This window comes from Sciurus carolinensis, chromosome 3 (assembly GCF_902686445.1).
Source record: "Sciurus carolinensis chromosome 3, mSciCar1.2, whole genome shotgun sequence".
NCBI classification, from domain to species: Eukaryota; Metazoa; Chordata; class Mammalia; order Rodentia; family Sciuridae; genus Sciurus; species Sciurus carolinensis.
The window spans coordinates 96,375,775-96,391,796 of NC_062215.1; the positions used below are offsets into that span (position 1 = coordinate 96,375,775).

The 16,022-nt window shown below is 35.9% G+C and overlaps 1 long non-coding RNA gene across 2 annotated transcripts in view; it reads right to left on the reverse strand.

Annotated features, from left to right (window-relative positions):
* Positions 1 to 1,067: 1,067 nt before the first annotated feature.
* The window catches only part of LOC124980805 (uncharacterized), a 142,149-nt gene continuing 127,194 nt past the window's right edge, over positions 1,068 to 16,022 (reverse strand). For both annotated transcript variants that reach the window (XR_007107873.1, XR_007107872.1), the window contains exons 2-3: positions 1,579 to 1,677; positions 1,068 to 1,418 (exon numbers count right to left, since the gene is read on the reverse strand). This is a non-coding gene — a long non-coding RNA (uncharacterized LOC124980805). The remainder of the gene's footprint in view (positions 1,419 to 1,578; positions 1,678 to 16,022) is intronic.

Consider the following 16,022-nt stretch of genomic DNA (forward strand, 5'->3'; position numbering starts at 1 on the left):
GCACTGGTCAAATAGATCGTGGCTCTCTAACCATGTGGCCAGTCCCTTCCTCATCCCTTTCCTCATAGCTTTCCCTTTAATAGGCATCTCAAACTTTCCCTCTTTCCTAGTCTTAGTAAAAGACTCCCTAAGGTTCACTTTCCTTCTTAAGTCCCTGCTGGAGCTCATCAGTATCTATGGATCCTCTAGGGAATTTGCATAACTAAGTCTGTAAGTGGGAAACAAACTCTTACTTTATAAACCATTTACAACCATGTGGCCTGTTTTAATGTAAACACAATAAATCTATCTTTGAAAAAGTAAACACTGACTTTTTGTCTTTCAAAGTTGTTGGAGAAATTGTTTTAAAAGTTTGAATGCTTGCAAGCTGGGGATATGGTTTGTTAGTCTCTGGGTTGATCTCTAGTACTGCATAGGAAGATTTTTGGTGGGGGGGAATTGGGAATTGAACTCAGGGGCCCTTGACCACTGAGCCACACCCCCAACCATATTTTGTATTTTAGAGACAGGATCTCACTCATTGCATAGCACCTCACTTTGGCTGAGGCTGGCTTTGAACTTGCCATCCTCCTGCCTCAGCCTCCCAAACCACTGGAATTCAAACGCAGTTTTGAATTCTCACAAGTACCCCAACAAAATGGCTCAATAAAAATACCGGTTAGTACAAGTCAGATAAAGTTTGATATTTTTATTAACATAAGCCCCCTTTAACAAATTATTTTCAACTGTTCCCTGATTCTTCTCAATAACTCTAGATAGTGTCCTATTTATTTAGTGGGCTAATGAGTGATTGCCCTAGTATGTTCTTGAATACTGAGAACCTGAGTTTTAGGATTTAGCCTAAGGAATTTTTCCCACTCTCTTTGACTCTTTATTGACTTTGACTATGTATTCTCCTTCTCTGGAAAATGTCCTGAGTATTTTAAACAACTATTATCTTTCAAGTCTTTTTCATGGTGAAATGATCAGCCCGTCATACAACTTAACTTTTGAAAAACATTTTTATTGGTGCATTATAATTATACATAGTAGTGGGATTAATTATATTATGTTTGTACATGCATATAACAATTTCATCAGTCTCATTCCCCAGTACCTTACCTTTCACTCTAGTCATCCCTCTCCCCATCTCCCTTCTATTATTATTATTATTATTATTATAGTGCATTATAATTATATATATGTAGGATTCATTGTAGGGTATGTGCATATAAGGGCATAGCAAAATTTGGTAGATATCATTGCCAGTGCTCCCCTATACTCTTCTCTTCTCCCTCCCTCATGATTCCCTTCCTCTATTAATTCCCTCCATTTAAGATCGCAGGGTAAGACACAAGGGAGTCAAAGATGAGGAGTGAAGTCAGACCCTGGTGGATTGTCTGGGTTGAGCTCCATGCCTTCATTTGTTCACTCTGAAGCTAGAAGAAGTAATGAAAATTAAAGTGAGTATCTATCTAATGAGATTTGGCTAAATTAATATGAGACATTCTACTAACCCAGACAGGCACGGCAATGTTATAGTACCAACACCAAGATCTCACTGGTTAACCAGAAACATATATTTTCAGTCATACAAACCTTCTGTGGATTCAGGAATCTCTCCATGTAGAAACCAAGCATTCCAGGCTGCTTCCATTCCATGGGCACTTTTTGCTCAAAAGGGGGTTCAGAGTTTGTCTAAGAAGAGAAAGAGGGCACTAAGGGTTATGCATTTTATTTTAAATGTTTCCTCCCCATAGGGACCTCCATGTCCCAGTCCACTGATTAGAATTAGACGTAGTCCAACCCTACTGCAAAGTGAGCTAGGACACAGTCTGCTGTCTGTCAAAGAAGAGCCAGAAAACCACGGTGCAGTTGGTAATGTGTACTAGAGACACCTTAGGAAAATGTACTTCCAAGTATTATGTTCATGAACATTGACCTGCTTGGGGTACATGAGGTATGACTAAAGGCAGGGAGTATGTAGGTAGAGGGGTGGGATATTTATCCCATCCTGAAGACGATAATTAATGTCTTTATCCACATGCCTGTACCATAAACTTTCAAAAATGTTCTCATATGCCATCTTGGCACAGAGACCACTAAAGGAAAACAGACTAATCTCCTTATAGCCCTGAGTAAATAAATACACTTTTACGAGATATTTTATAAGGTAGTCAAGGACTTTGCATTAAGGGCTTAGATCTGGATTCTACTAGGTACAAAATAATCAAGTGCAAATTCATATATTTTTAATTCTGTTTTGTTCAAGGTTTGTTACAAGAATTAAAAATTAAAATGGAGCCTGGGCAGCAATGATGAATTAGAGAATATAGAAAGGATGGGGACATAAACTATAAAATCTGTGAGCCTTCTTTAAGAGACAGGAATGGGATCTTTCATTTAACACATCTTGGTTTGTTATCCTGGGAGCAAGTTGATATCAGTTTCTCATTATGGGAATGGTTATCACACCCTACTGCCTTACAAACATCAAATATATGTGTATACAGTCTCACCTCTAAGTTTTCAAGGGAATAGAAAGTAATCTAATTATGTGGACAATTAAAAACAACCAAAGTGCAAGTTTAAAACTTGTACTTTTATGACTGCAAAGCAGGCTATCAAAATGACAGGGTGTCTGGATGTGATCGTTGCACGCACCCAGATTAAATGAGTGCATTAGTTGATTGTTTCTGGTATGAAGATAAGCAGAGAAAAGTGTAATAATGCTGGCATTTAAGTGGACCTAATTAGGCTTCAAGTTTAACACTCCATTAAGATGAATGGGAAAGGGTCACCCCTGCTCAAACTGTGGCATTGTCTTAGTGAGTCTGGATATTGCCTCCGAAGACAACAGTCTGTCAGCACACATTCTCACAGTCACCCCCGAAAAGCGCAGTGGAAATTTAATTCTTTCAAAATTAAATCTCAGGTTCTGAAGTCCACAGTAAAATCCACGGGGAGATCTTAAATCCTCAAGTTCTGCAGCTGTGTTAGTCATAAACAACAACAATAATAATGATAATACTTTCCCAGGTCTGTAGAAACTTTCAACTGCAGACTTCAGTATTTCCTGCATACGATCTGCTGAAACTAACAACCTCCAGTTTACCACTGAAGAGCCCTGACTGTGGAGAGAGTGAGTGACTTGGCTAAAACCACAGAGCGTCACTAGTAAAGCCAGAAATAACATGCAGGGAGTATTCAGTTTTGTTGCAGTAGTTTGTCATCCATCAGGGAAAGGGTGTAAGGAATAATGATCTCATCTACTGAACTGAGTGCACATGCATTTGAAAGAAATCCCAAGAAGCAAAGTGCAGCCCAGAATGGCAGACAGGTTTGTAGGGAGATGACTGGGTAAATCCTGGGATCCTACCATATGGAAAGTTGGCTCAGTAGTGTGTGAGTAGGAGAAAAGTTTAGTCATGAAAATGACTAAGGTAATGTGCATGGATGTGGTCTTAAAGCTATGTGGCCCTGGAGCCACATTCAAAAGAGCTGCAGGGTCATCCTGTATGTTTTAGTGACCAGATTCAGAAATTGGATGTCTAAAGATTGCATTAGGACATGTCTGGAGATTGCAGAAGGAATAAAAAACACATAGGGCTTGAAATTAATGTTTGAGTGATGATTTGACTCTTTGGAAGCTAGAATGTCTATATCTCCAATTCTGATTGTAATCTTGAGACTGGTAACTCAGTTCTTGTGCTACAGATTTGGTATTGGCCATTGGATGAATAAGGTTTTCTTGCTAAGTTTCAGTTGCTTGTTTTCAGAATTAATAAGATAAAATATGATCTGCTTATCAAAATAATAGGTATTATGGTTGTATTACTCAGTAAGAGTGCATAAAGGAAGTGTTGGTGTATGCTTGGGGCTAAGATAGACCTATTTAATGTGCAAATCTTTCCTAAATGGCTCTGTTTGTGAAATTAATATATATGTTAAATCTCTTTAAAAAAAAATTTTTTTTTTTTTCTCTGTATTAACAACCAGCTGGGCATGGGGTGGTACACATCTGTAATCCCAGAGACTGGAGAGGGTGAGACAGGAAGATTGCAAGTTTGAGCCCATTTTCAGCAACTTAGTGTGACCTTGCTTTAAGTCACAAATTTAAAAGGACTGGGGATGCGGGATGTGTGCTCAGTGGTACAGCACCCCTGGATTAAATTCCCATCACACACATACACGTACCCCCCACACACCCACAAAAAAAGAAAGAAAAATTTAAAAAACCCCAAAGCTAACAAACACAACAACCAAAACAATCAAACCAATACACCACATATAAAATCATTGATCCTAGGAGTTTGGAGTTGGGTTTAAGAAATCCTAGTTCTACCAAGACAGGATTCTTATTTCAGGTCCCTGACTCATGATATGCCAGAGTTAGAACATTTCTAATAATGGAGAGAAGGGAATGGAACATCTTCTCCCAGTATTAGTCATCTTGGGTTAGTTCTTCTCATTCTGTCTTGTAATATTCTATACCAATTGATATTAAATCTTGACTCTGAACTATGTCTATGCCACCTGTATGACAGCCTTCAAATATCTTAAGCAAATGATCATGTTAATCCCTTGATTTTCTTTTTTTTTTATTACTTATAGAGTATACAGAAATTTTCCAAACTTCATTGCTTCAAAGGTTTCCCTCAAACTTCAGCATTATATGAGGATTCACCTTAGCTTCATAAATATTGTTACTACTTCATTATTATTTAATTAATCCCATTATTTGAGAACAAATACATTAGTATTAAAAATATATTCTTTTTTTCACAATATATTTCATCTTTTAAATTACTTTTGTTTTAGGGAAAACTCATATTAATTTGAAATTATACTAATTAATTTAAAAATTCATTTATACCTTGCTTTACTCCAGAATTAGACATTTAATGCTACTTCTAATAATGCATTGGCAAGATTAAAAAAATGGAATTAGCAAGGGATATAAAAGGAAGAAAAATAGATTAAGTTGGGTAAAGTTCACTATATAAAATAGAATTGTGAGGTTATTTTATACTTATTTGTGGTAAATCCCCAATTTAATTTGAACTTGCTGCCAAATCAAAGAGAGCAATAAGATCAGTTACATGTCTAATAGCATCAAAAGCATTTTTAAAATTTTCAATTAATTGAAAGAAACTCAATTATTCCTGGTGGTGAATTCTGAGTGTTTTCTCCCGTGATTTCTCATAAGAAGGAAACTCTATAAGAAACTAAAGAATATCTTCAACAACATTCTTTCTATTATTAATTTTTTAAATTGCCAGATAAATTCAGCAACTTTCTCATGGTGAATTCCACAACAGATTTCACAGCATTTTGTTTCTTCATGATAATCAGGTACAAGCACCTGGTACTTAGTGAGTACTTATAATGAGTTGAATTTTCTCCCCCTCAAAAGATGTTTAGAGTCCTAAACCCTGTTATCTATGAATGCTACCTAATTTGAAAATCAGGTCTTTATACATGTAATTAAGTTAAGATGAAATCATACTGAATCAAGGTGTGTCCTGATCTAATGTGTCTGATATCTTTATAAAATGAGAAGAGACAGACATAAAGAGCAGACAGTCACATGAAGACAGAGTCAGGGACTGAAGGACTATTTCCACACACTAGGAAACGGTCAGAGACACCAGAAGTTGGACAAGACAAAGAAGAGCCCTCCCCTAGAGGTTTAGATGGGAGCATAGTTCTGTTAACCCATTGATTTTGGATTTCCATCTTCCAGAACTATGAGATAATAAATTTTCATTGTTTTGAGTTTTCATCAATCAAGTTTTGATGTTTTGCTTCAGCAGCAGGAGGAACTAACGTGTTGCTCAATAAACAACTATGAAATAAATGTATGGATGAATTTGATGCACCAACTGACTGACCAAAAGGAGTTACTCAGAAATTTAGATCCAATGATATGACATCTAAGGAAAAAAATGAAATAAATAATCCCACCAGATAAATTTATATCCAATTTAACTTTTACTAAAATCAATATTTCTGTATAGAAGATTTATTTACTGTGAGGTTCATAATTAATACTTTATGATATAGAGGTCTAGTATGTAGATTCGACCACTACCATGTGCCCCAAATTAAAAATGAGTCAAGAGGAAAAACAACACCCTAATTCTGGTGGGGTTACCATCTATCAATGTTACTCCAGGAGCAGTTTCAATCTGTTTGTAGAGAAATACAACTCTTTTAAGGGCTTGGTGTAGGATTCGCCCTGTAAGTAAGTGTTCAGTAAATGTTTATAGAAATAACTGAACAGGCACTTCAGAGAAGAAGAAATACAAATGGGTCAACAAATATATGAAAAGCTGTTCAATGTCTCTAGCAATTAGAAAAATGTAACTTAAAACTACACTGACATTCCATCTCACTCCAGTCAGAATGGCAATTATCAAGAATACAAGTAACAGTAAATGTTGGCAGAATATGGGGGAAAAGGTTCATTCACTCACACATTGCTGACAAGAATGAAAATTGGTGCAACCATTCTGAAAAGCAGTATGGAAATTCCTCAGAACACTTGAAATGGAACCATTTGACCCAGTTGTCCCATTCCTTAGTATTTACTGAAAGGACTTAAAATCAGCATACTACAGTGATGCAGCCACATCAATGTTTATAGTGGCTCAATTCATAATAACTAAGCTATGGAACCCTTCAACAGATGTAGGTGCCCTTCAACAGATGAATGGATAAAGAAAATGTGGCGTATATACACAATAGAATATTACTTAGCCATAAAAAAGAATGACTTTATGACTTTTTCTGGTAAATGAATGGATCTGGAGATTATCATGCTAAGTGAAATAAGACAATCCCCAAAAACCAAAGGTCAAATGTTCTTTCTGATAGGTGGTGCTGATACACAATGGCAGGGGGTGCAAGGGAAGAACAGAAGTTCAGTGGATTAGACAAAGAGGAATGAAGGGAAGGGAGTGGGGATAGAAATAGGAAAGACATTAGAATGAATCGGACATAACTTTTCTATGTTTGTATATGAATTTACCATCAGTAAAACTCTACATTACGTACAACCACTAGAATGGGGTCCTAATTAGAATAAGTTACACTGCATGTAAGTATAATGTGTTAAAATACATTCTATCATCATGTATCTCTAAAAAGAGCAAATAAAAAATAAAATAAGTTGAAAAAGGGAAACTGAAAAAAAGTTTATAGAAATAAGACATGGTAAATTCTACCATTGTGTGATTCATTGATAATGAGGGCAGAGAGAAAGGTCCTGTCCCCAAATACCATCATTACATAAGGCACATATTACACATATATTTTATTTAGTTCTGTTTTAGTAGTCTTATTTTCTTTCCTTGTGAATTCTATAACATATAGATATTCCTACTTCTTTTTTGTCAGGTTTTCAAAACACACCTATGACTTTGATTCTTATTATCTCCAACTATCTTGAAGAAATCAAATAAATCAGTAACTCTGAAACACAGAGAAGAAAAGAAAATAAAAAAAATGAGCCAAGAGGAAAAACAGTGTTCTGATTCTGATTGGGACACAGTATACCAATGTTGTTCCAAGACCAGTTTCAGTCTCCTGAGTACAGGGGACCCGCCTACTCTATTCTGAAGTCTGTCAATTGTTATGATAAGATAAAGGCAGCAACAAATGGGTCATATGCCCACCATAAATTATGAAAGTCCAGGAAGGTCTCCAAACACAGCTGAATATCATGCATTTTGAACTAGTTTTTTGGGAAAATATCCATGTACTTTTTAATAACCTAATATTTTCTTTGCGATGATAAAATGTTCGAGAATCATTTAACTTCTAAAAATGATGATGCCTTCCATTTAAAAAGTAAAGATGAAATCTCCTATGTTTTCAACACAAGAGGCCAGAATGGAAGAAGAATGAATCAGAATAGAAGAAGAAAAAAACACAAAATAAAAACAAACAGACTCAAATCAAAATCTTCAGTAATCTCTGGTGAACCCATGGAAATATGGAGTGCTTCAATGTTCACGTGTTTGCAAGAAGTTCTACGCTATTCATCTTCCATAAGCTCATCCCACCGGCAGTTCCACCCCTGTCAAAAATATAATGGCTTGCATTCTTGAAGCTGCCCTGTGCTTGTAACATTCACAGGTTCTCTCTCCCCCCAAATTTGAGCTGAGGCACTTTTCCTTTCTAAAGAGCAGCATCTGGCCTCTTCGTGCGCTCATTTGCATGCCAATACTGGATTGCTCTCCCAGCGCACAGCTATTTAATAGTGGTGCTGGTGTCCGAGCTCTGGGAACAAACCGAATGGTTTGGGTGTGCTTTTGTGTGCAGTCGGGTCGTTGCTACAGTGTGCTTATTAAGAATAGTACACATTCATTATAACAAGATTGCTCTTTTGCTCAGGGGCCATCACGGCGCATTCTGTAAATGAATTAACAGTAGCATGCATTTGTGTATTATGGGCCCAGAAGATGCATTTGTTTATTAAATAAATCTGCAACACAGAAAGTATAGTTTTTGGGGAAAAAAAATCTAGAAATAACCAGAGCGCGCATGTACAGTAGCTAATTGTGTGTGTGTATGTATGTTTTTTTTTTTTTTTCCTTCGAAACCTCAACATCTTGGCGAGTTTTCCTCCTTTGTTTCTTTTAAAATAACCAGAGATCATAGGCCACCCCATAGACAGCCTGCAAAAGCTGCATGTAAAAAAAAAAAAAAAAAAAAAAATAGAAATCAAATTTAAGTTACAGAAACTGAAAACATTTCCAGGAACGGTATTATAAATAACCCTCCACCTTTCAAATGATTTAATATTATGTTTCTTTTATTTTTCATTAAATTATTTTGTTTTTCTTTAAATGAAAATTGTTATGATGATTTTATTTCATTTTTATTTTTACCTTGTATCACATGTATAATTTTTCCCATTGAATTTTGCTTTCTTTTGAAATACAATCTCTGCTTTTGGGGCATTCAGCTAATATTGATCTATTTATTTCCAACCTCTGGCCAGGGTATGGTTAATATAAGTATATTAATAAACATGAATCAGACTATTGGATTTCATTCCAGTTAACTAATGATTTTTAAGGCCCAATGGCAGTTCACTACGGCCTAGAAAACTCAGAATGTGTTCAGGTGTGGCTCTTCTCCGTTTCTCTCCGTTTATATTTTGTATCTTGCTGTCTTTGATATTTTGAATACTTAAAGAATAATGAAAGAGTGGAACATTTCAAAATATGAAATGCTAAAAGAATCTAAAGCCTCAGTAGAGGCAGTAAGAAGTCTACTACAATGAATCAAGGAGACAAATAAAGAAAAACACCCATATTCCCAAATTTTTATGTTAGTAAAAGAATATTTTCCAAAAAGATAAGTTGATTATCTACTTGAGCTTTTGAAATCTTTCTCTAAAAGCCAGGAATACTAAGTAAAGCTTATTAAAAGTGAAGGCCTGGTAGAATGAATGGATTAGGATTTCATAGATTTTTACTTCAACAAAAGATCTATGATACTATTTTAAAACACCAGCTAATTAGTACATATGCAATACAGCAAAATGTGTTTTGTGGGGAAAATGGCAGTACTTATGAAAGATATTCCATGTGCAGCAAAAGCATAGTTGCTTGAAGCATGTTAGTACTTTTCTCCCATGTGGAATGGTGTTTTAAAAATATTTTTAGCTATAGATGAATACGATACCTTTATTTCATTTATTTATTTATATGCGGTGCTGAGGATCGAACCCAGTGTCTCACACATGCTAAGCAAGCATTCTACCACTGAGCCACAACCCCAGCCCCCCACGTGGAATCTTAAATACCAGTTTGTCAAAGAAGTAAAATTCAGCTCTGCTATTTATTGGATTAAAAAAAAAAAAAACACCCTGCTATTGGAACAATTGATTTAATAATTATGGAAGGAAGAAGAAAATATTTGAAATAGTTTATTTTCTTTCATCTTTTTTTTTTTTAAACCTCTATTTTCCAGAGCATTTTATTTATTCTGCTGCAGCTTTTAGAGAGGCCAACCAATCAGAAAGTCTGTAAGAGCCCAGGCTCAGGCTCAGTGCTGAGCTCCAAATGCGATTCCAGTCCTGACAGGGGGATTATAGGAAACAGATGACTTACGCTTCTAATTTGTGGCCTTAAATTGCAAACAGAATTTCAGGAGTCGAGCAGAGTAATAAATGGCAATAGAAAAAGCCACACACAGCCAAATCAGTATGTGGTGGTTGTAGGTTAAACTAAATGGGAAGAGACAGGTTATGATGGTTCAGTGTATTACAGAGAAGAAAGTCTTAAATTACTAGTGCTGAGAGGTATTGCTCCATGGCAGACAGTATTGCATTGTGTAGTCTACAGATATCACAAGCAGAACAATAAAAAAGCAGGTTTAACATAGAACCTGTTGCTGGAGGAATCTTTTTTTTTTTTTTTTTTCCCTCCTCTTTTAGAAATGGAAGCAGTGTTTTATGTTTGTTTTGACCTCTGCTGTATACTTGGCCCCTTAACATCTGTTTTCTACCATTGCCGTTTTTCACACCAAATTAAATGTCGAGGAGTCAGATAAAATAAGTTCAAAATATGTCCAAATTATTTTTGTTGACTTCCAACAAATGTCCCAGTAACTCTTTTCACACGAAATGATACCATTTAAATGCCAACATAGAAAATTATTTTCCTTTCAACATTTTAAGAGCCAAAGAAAGGAATTTTGAGGTGTACTTAAACTCAGGAAATATTGCATTGGCCTTTTTGGTAACTTGTATGACTGTTTCAGACTTGCTTTAAGGCTATTCCATCATATAAAGTTATGTGCATTTGTTGGATAAAAGTTCCAGGAAGATTGTTTAACAACAGCATATAAAAAGCCATTATTCAGAGTTGCTTCACACTATAAATACCAGTGAAAATCAAAAAGGATCATGTTTATCATGTGTGAACTAGTATGTATTTGTTTACCCTCATGATCTCTCTATGTGTCTGTGCATGTATATGTGAAATACAGTGTAAGAGTTGAGATGATAATGGCTTCTGGGGTTAAGAAGTCTGGCAGTCATAGATTGGTGCCATGAAAATAAAGAAATGGAATTGAGTTTTCAACTTCTCATTCAAAACATATTTTGTAAAAAATGTTGCCTTCTTTTTGAGAATAAAAATACTTTGTTTTGAGATCCAACATTAAAAAAAGAAAAAAAGAAAAGCTGACGTATCGATCAGGGATTGCTAACTAACACATAAAGGCTGATTAAAAATAATTATTCCACCTTATATTTTTAATTGCCAACACATGAGATAATACTTAGTGAACGATAGAAACAGCTGATTATAGATCACAAATACTGTGTAGTGTGGAGAATCTAGTTTTTCTTCTGTTTTCCTTGTGAACAAGAAACCCATGACACTAAAACTCAAATCTTTTAAACTACTTTATTAACTTTAAGCTTAAAAGCGTTTGTTTCACATGCTGAAGAAAACCTATTATCTGATGCAGAACCTAGGGAAAAATAAATGATTGTCATTGTGATATTAAGCTAGTCTGTTGATAGTTATTGAAGATGACTGGCTAAATAGATTTTGATTAATCACTTGCAAAAATTATGCTTGTTAGGACCACTTTATATTCTGTGTCATGGTGATATCAATGTAGGTTATAGCTATTTCTTTGTACACAGTATGTTTTTTGTTTTTAAATCACCTGGCAAAAAGAGAAAACAAACCTTAGTTGAAAGCTTTTGTCTCTAACACAGAAACCTCTTTTTCATGCTTGTCTTTTTTTCTTTTTTTAAAGAAATGCTCAATTATTATTTGTGTCATAGTGGGAAGACTGGGTCTCTATAGGGCCTGAACCTTTTCAAAGAGGAGTTAGCTTTTGTTTTTGTACCCCATCAACACCGATCACCTAATTAAATCTGATATCTCTGGCTGAAGCAAAATGATTTGTAATAGTTCTTTGGAGTTTACTTAATTAGTTTCGATGTCTTTTGTGTGATAAATGCGGTGATATTTTGTAAAATGGGACTGAAAATGAGGAGGTAAAATGTAGTCTTGCAAGTGATGGGAGAGAGTGGAGGTGACAGGGAGGGCGAACTGGTATGACCGAACCATAAAGCAAGGTGTAGCTCCAATGCAAGGGCTCCAGACCTGAGTCATTCATTAGTTGAGATCATCAAGCAGATCTGAACTGGAAAAAGGCTTTCTGTCAAACGTAGGCCTGGGCATTTGTCAGGGCCCCAGATTCTACACCTTGATCAGTCCAAGACACTGACACCATTTTCTTTAACAAACACCAACAGCCTTTTTTCTCCTTCATTTTAACATTTCTCAGGGGTTGGATTCCCTTTCTTCTCCCTCTCTGTAGAGAGTAAAGGGAGCTTGTTAACTTGCTTAGATATTTTGACTGTGGATGCTCTTTGGCCACTTGCCTGTGGTAACAGTGTCAAAGCATAACTTGGTATAATTGCTATATTTGCAGTCAGAAGAGTGCTCTGTCTTTATGTTCAAGCTGCTGAATAAAAAGAAGTGTCATTTTGGAAAATCCTGGAAATTATCCTCAAAGTTCAGGCAAAATTTAATGTGTGACATACCTAGTATGTCCTATGTTCCTTGCCAGGACACAGAAGAGTAAAACAAGGGGATTTTAACTATGCCAATTAAAAACTGGTGAATTCCTATGTTTGTTATGGATAACAAAATAAAATTAAACTTGCAATTGAAACCAGTAAAACTGAGTTCTTTATAATTTAAAAAGTAACTGGAAAGCATTAAAATTTTTAATTATCCATTGATTCACAATTTATATACAATGTGGATTACAAATGACAGTTTTTGATGGACTTCCATATAACAGAGACATGCATAATTTACAGACATTAGCAATATCTAGTATGCAAGTAGAAATGAAGATTTATAATGGAACTCTGTCTTATTATAATTATTTTTATTTCTTTGCAGTACTGGGGTTGGAACCAAGGCCTCCTGTATCCTAGGCAAGCCCTTCACCATATCCCTAGCCCTTAAACTTTGTCTTGTTGATAAAGTAATGACACTTCTAATCCTATTGATTATAAAGCACACCTTTAACATTATAGAGTTATATTTGCTCTGTATTTAGTATGTTTCAATACAGTTGTTACACCAAAACTGCAAAATGGATTTGTGGGTTTTCTTTCCATAATACAGAGCAATACAAAATGTGAGGCAAATAGTGATGAATGACAGAAAGCTCCAGGTATCCCTCTGGCCTTTTCCACCCAAGATTCCTGTGTGCACATCTTCAAGGATGAGCCTTGTGGAATGCATGCCAGCTTCGCATTACATTACACTGGTGGGCAGAGGGCTGCCAACACTGCCATTCTTTAGTCTGAGAAAAATGATCCTTTCAGTTAAGTAGATCCTCCCTGTGTCTCACAAATGGTACAAAACTGTGTGCTGCTGGCAGGTAATGACTTGTAATTAGCATGGCAGGCAGGTAATGACTTGAAATCACCTGCCAATTGTTTCTGAGCCTTTACTCTGTTTCAAAACTCTGGACAAGTGGGGAAGTCATAGGGGGCTATAAGGATGCAAATAGAGAAAGGGGGGAGGGACTCTGCAACCTGGGATTCTCTTTCTGAGCAGACTTTCTCTCCCATTTGTTTTTTATTTTACCCCCAGGTTTTCCTTAAGTGGCTTCAAAGAGGCATGGAGAATTGGCAGGTTGCTTTACCTGCCTGCTGCTCCTACTGGGGAGATGATGCCTGTTGAGAAATTTGCTCTGTTTTGGAAGCAAATCAACCTTCTCACATTCAGCCTCTATACTAGAAAATTGGGATGGAGAAAGCAAGGGCAGTTTTGCTTGTTTGAAAAGAACTGTGAATTACTCAAAGTCAGAATTTACTACACTCTTATGACTTACTTTCTCTTTCATGAGCTTTCCTCAACTTCAAGGAGTTGGTGTTGAAGTTAGAAAAATTGGGCAAGGAGCCTGTGAAAAAAATCAAGGCTTCTCTAAGGATCCAGCAAATGCTTCAGATCAGTACACACACACACACACACACACACACACACACACGATGTATATAAGGATCAAGTAAGTAACACAATTGGACATATTGAGAGGTACAGACGGAGGGAGGAAGGAAGGAAGGGTAGCTAGACAGTATGTGACCTTTTTAAACTTGAGTGACATTTATTCTGTTCCAGTCAATTGCCAGATATAGGTATAGGATGGCCAGATTTCCTAACTTCTTAAAGGAGTCATAAATCTGGAATTTTATGAAAAAAAATGCCATTTTTGAAGCATGGGAAAAACTTAAATAATTAAAACTACATGGGTGAAACAAAACCAGTGGCCTGACTTCAGGTCACAGACTGGGAGATAATGAACTCTGTTTAAATGATATTTTCTATCACCTTTTCTTCTTATAGTCCCATTAGAACAGTAACGAGGGAAAAAAACAGACTGATTTACAGACAATATAAGTGTGACTTGACATTTAAAAGTGTCTTGTGATTTTTATGTACAAATTATTGGAAAAGGATCTCTGAGGAAATTGCCCCCCACAATGTCTACCTGGCTAAGAGTTTGCCCTAAATGTTGAAGGCTTCTTCAGGCCAACCTGCGGGGTTTTTGAAGCATACTTTTAAAGAGGAACCTCTCTGAGCCCAGACTGACTGGTCCTACATAGTCAAAGTTGAGGAAGCCCTGCTGTTTCAGGCTTCTCTAGGGCTAGCAGCCCCAAAGACTCTAAGAAACAGATTAGGAGCCAGAAAGAGCTGGATTTCACTGAATTTGGCTTTTGCTGCTTTCTACCACAGTGACCTTGGACAAGACATTCCATCTCACTAAATTTCCATTTCAAATAAGACTAAGGTACCTCCCTGGTAGGACTGTGGCCAGGATTAGGGGGAAAGTGCTTAAATCGGTTCTTTTATGAATCTTTCTTATAACATAGAAGGGTAAATTTTAGTCATGGGACTCGATGGTCAGGTACATGCTTCTCATTTTATGTTTAGCTTAATTCAAACCCTTCTATACCCTTTTAGAATATTTAAAGAAAATTAGAAAGCCACTATTGTAAAGTTCATTTTCAGATTAAATGCCATCAATAAAATCATATTTAGACATCTAGAACACTAAAATAATTATATGATATATATGATAGGTTTTTTTTTTTTTTTTCAAACATGTTAAAAAGTTAATCAGAAAAAAATGACTCTAGCTTTTCATTGTGAAATCTGAAGGGGGAACTTGCCAAACTTAGATATTTGGGCTTATCCCACTGGTCAAAATGATGATGGTAATTGTTTTAAACCGGGTCATTGTCCTTTTGACATGAGAAATCATCATCTAACATACGAAAATTTTGCATGGGAGTGACAGCAGTAAGTGGAGTTGGTCATTTTGAAAGTACTGAGGAAGGATAAGAACTCCCACAGGTGTCTTATAGTAAGAAAACCAGATTTCATAGGAGTCTAGGCACAGTCTTAAAAATCAGCATGTCTATGCTTTGGATGTTGCTTTCTGTGCAATTCTTGCAATTTTAGAAAATAGGTTTCTAGTCATATTATATTACATTGAAAAATTATCTGTTTATTTGTTAGTTGATTTCTGCGCCCCCCCCCCCCCGCCCATGGGAAGGTAATATAAGCCTAAAAATCTTGCCCATAGAGAGACCCTGACTCAAATGTGTACTATGTGGAGGTTTAAGCCACCCATAGACACCTTTATCCCCTTCCTGCTTACCATCAGTTTTGTATAAGTGTTCTTTAAAAACAAAGACAAGAGAAACCAGTCTCACATTTAGTTACTAGTTTTTGGGTTTTAAATTTTGATTATTCAATTGTAGACTAATTAAGTTAAACTTCTAGACATAAAGTTTTTTATTTCTTTTTTTGAAATTTCTCTTCTCAGGATAAAATAAATTCTGCATATAAATTGTTGAAAGATGCAGTTTAACTTAGAAAAGGCAAAACTCTATAAGCATAGAGACCTATAAATATTATCTGGATGTATCTGTTTAAAAATATGTGTTGCTGGGTACAGTGGAACATGCCTATAAT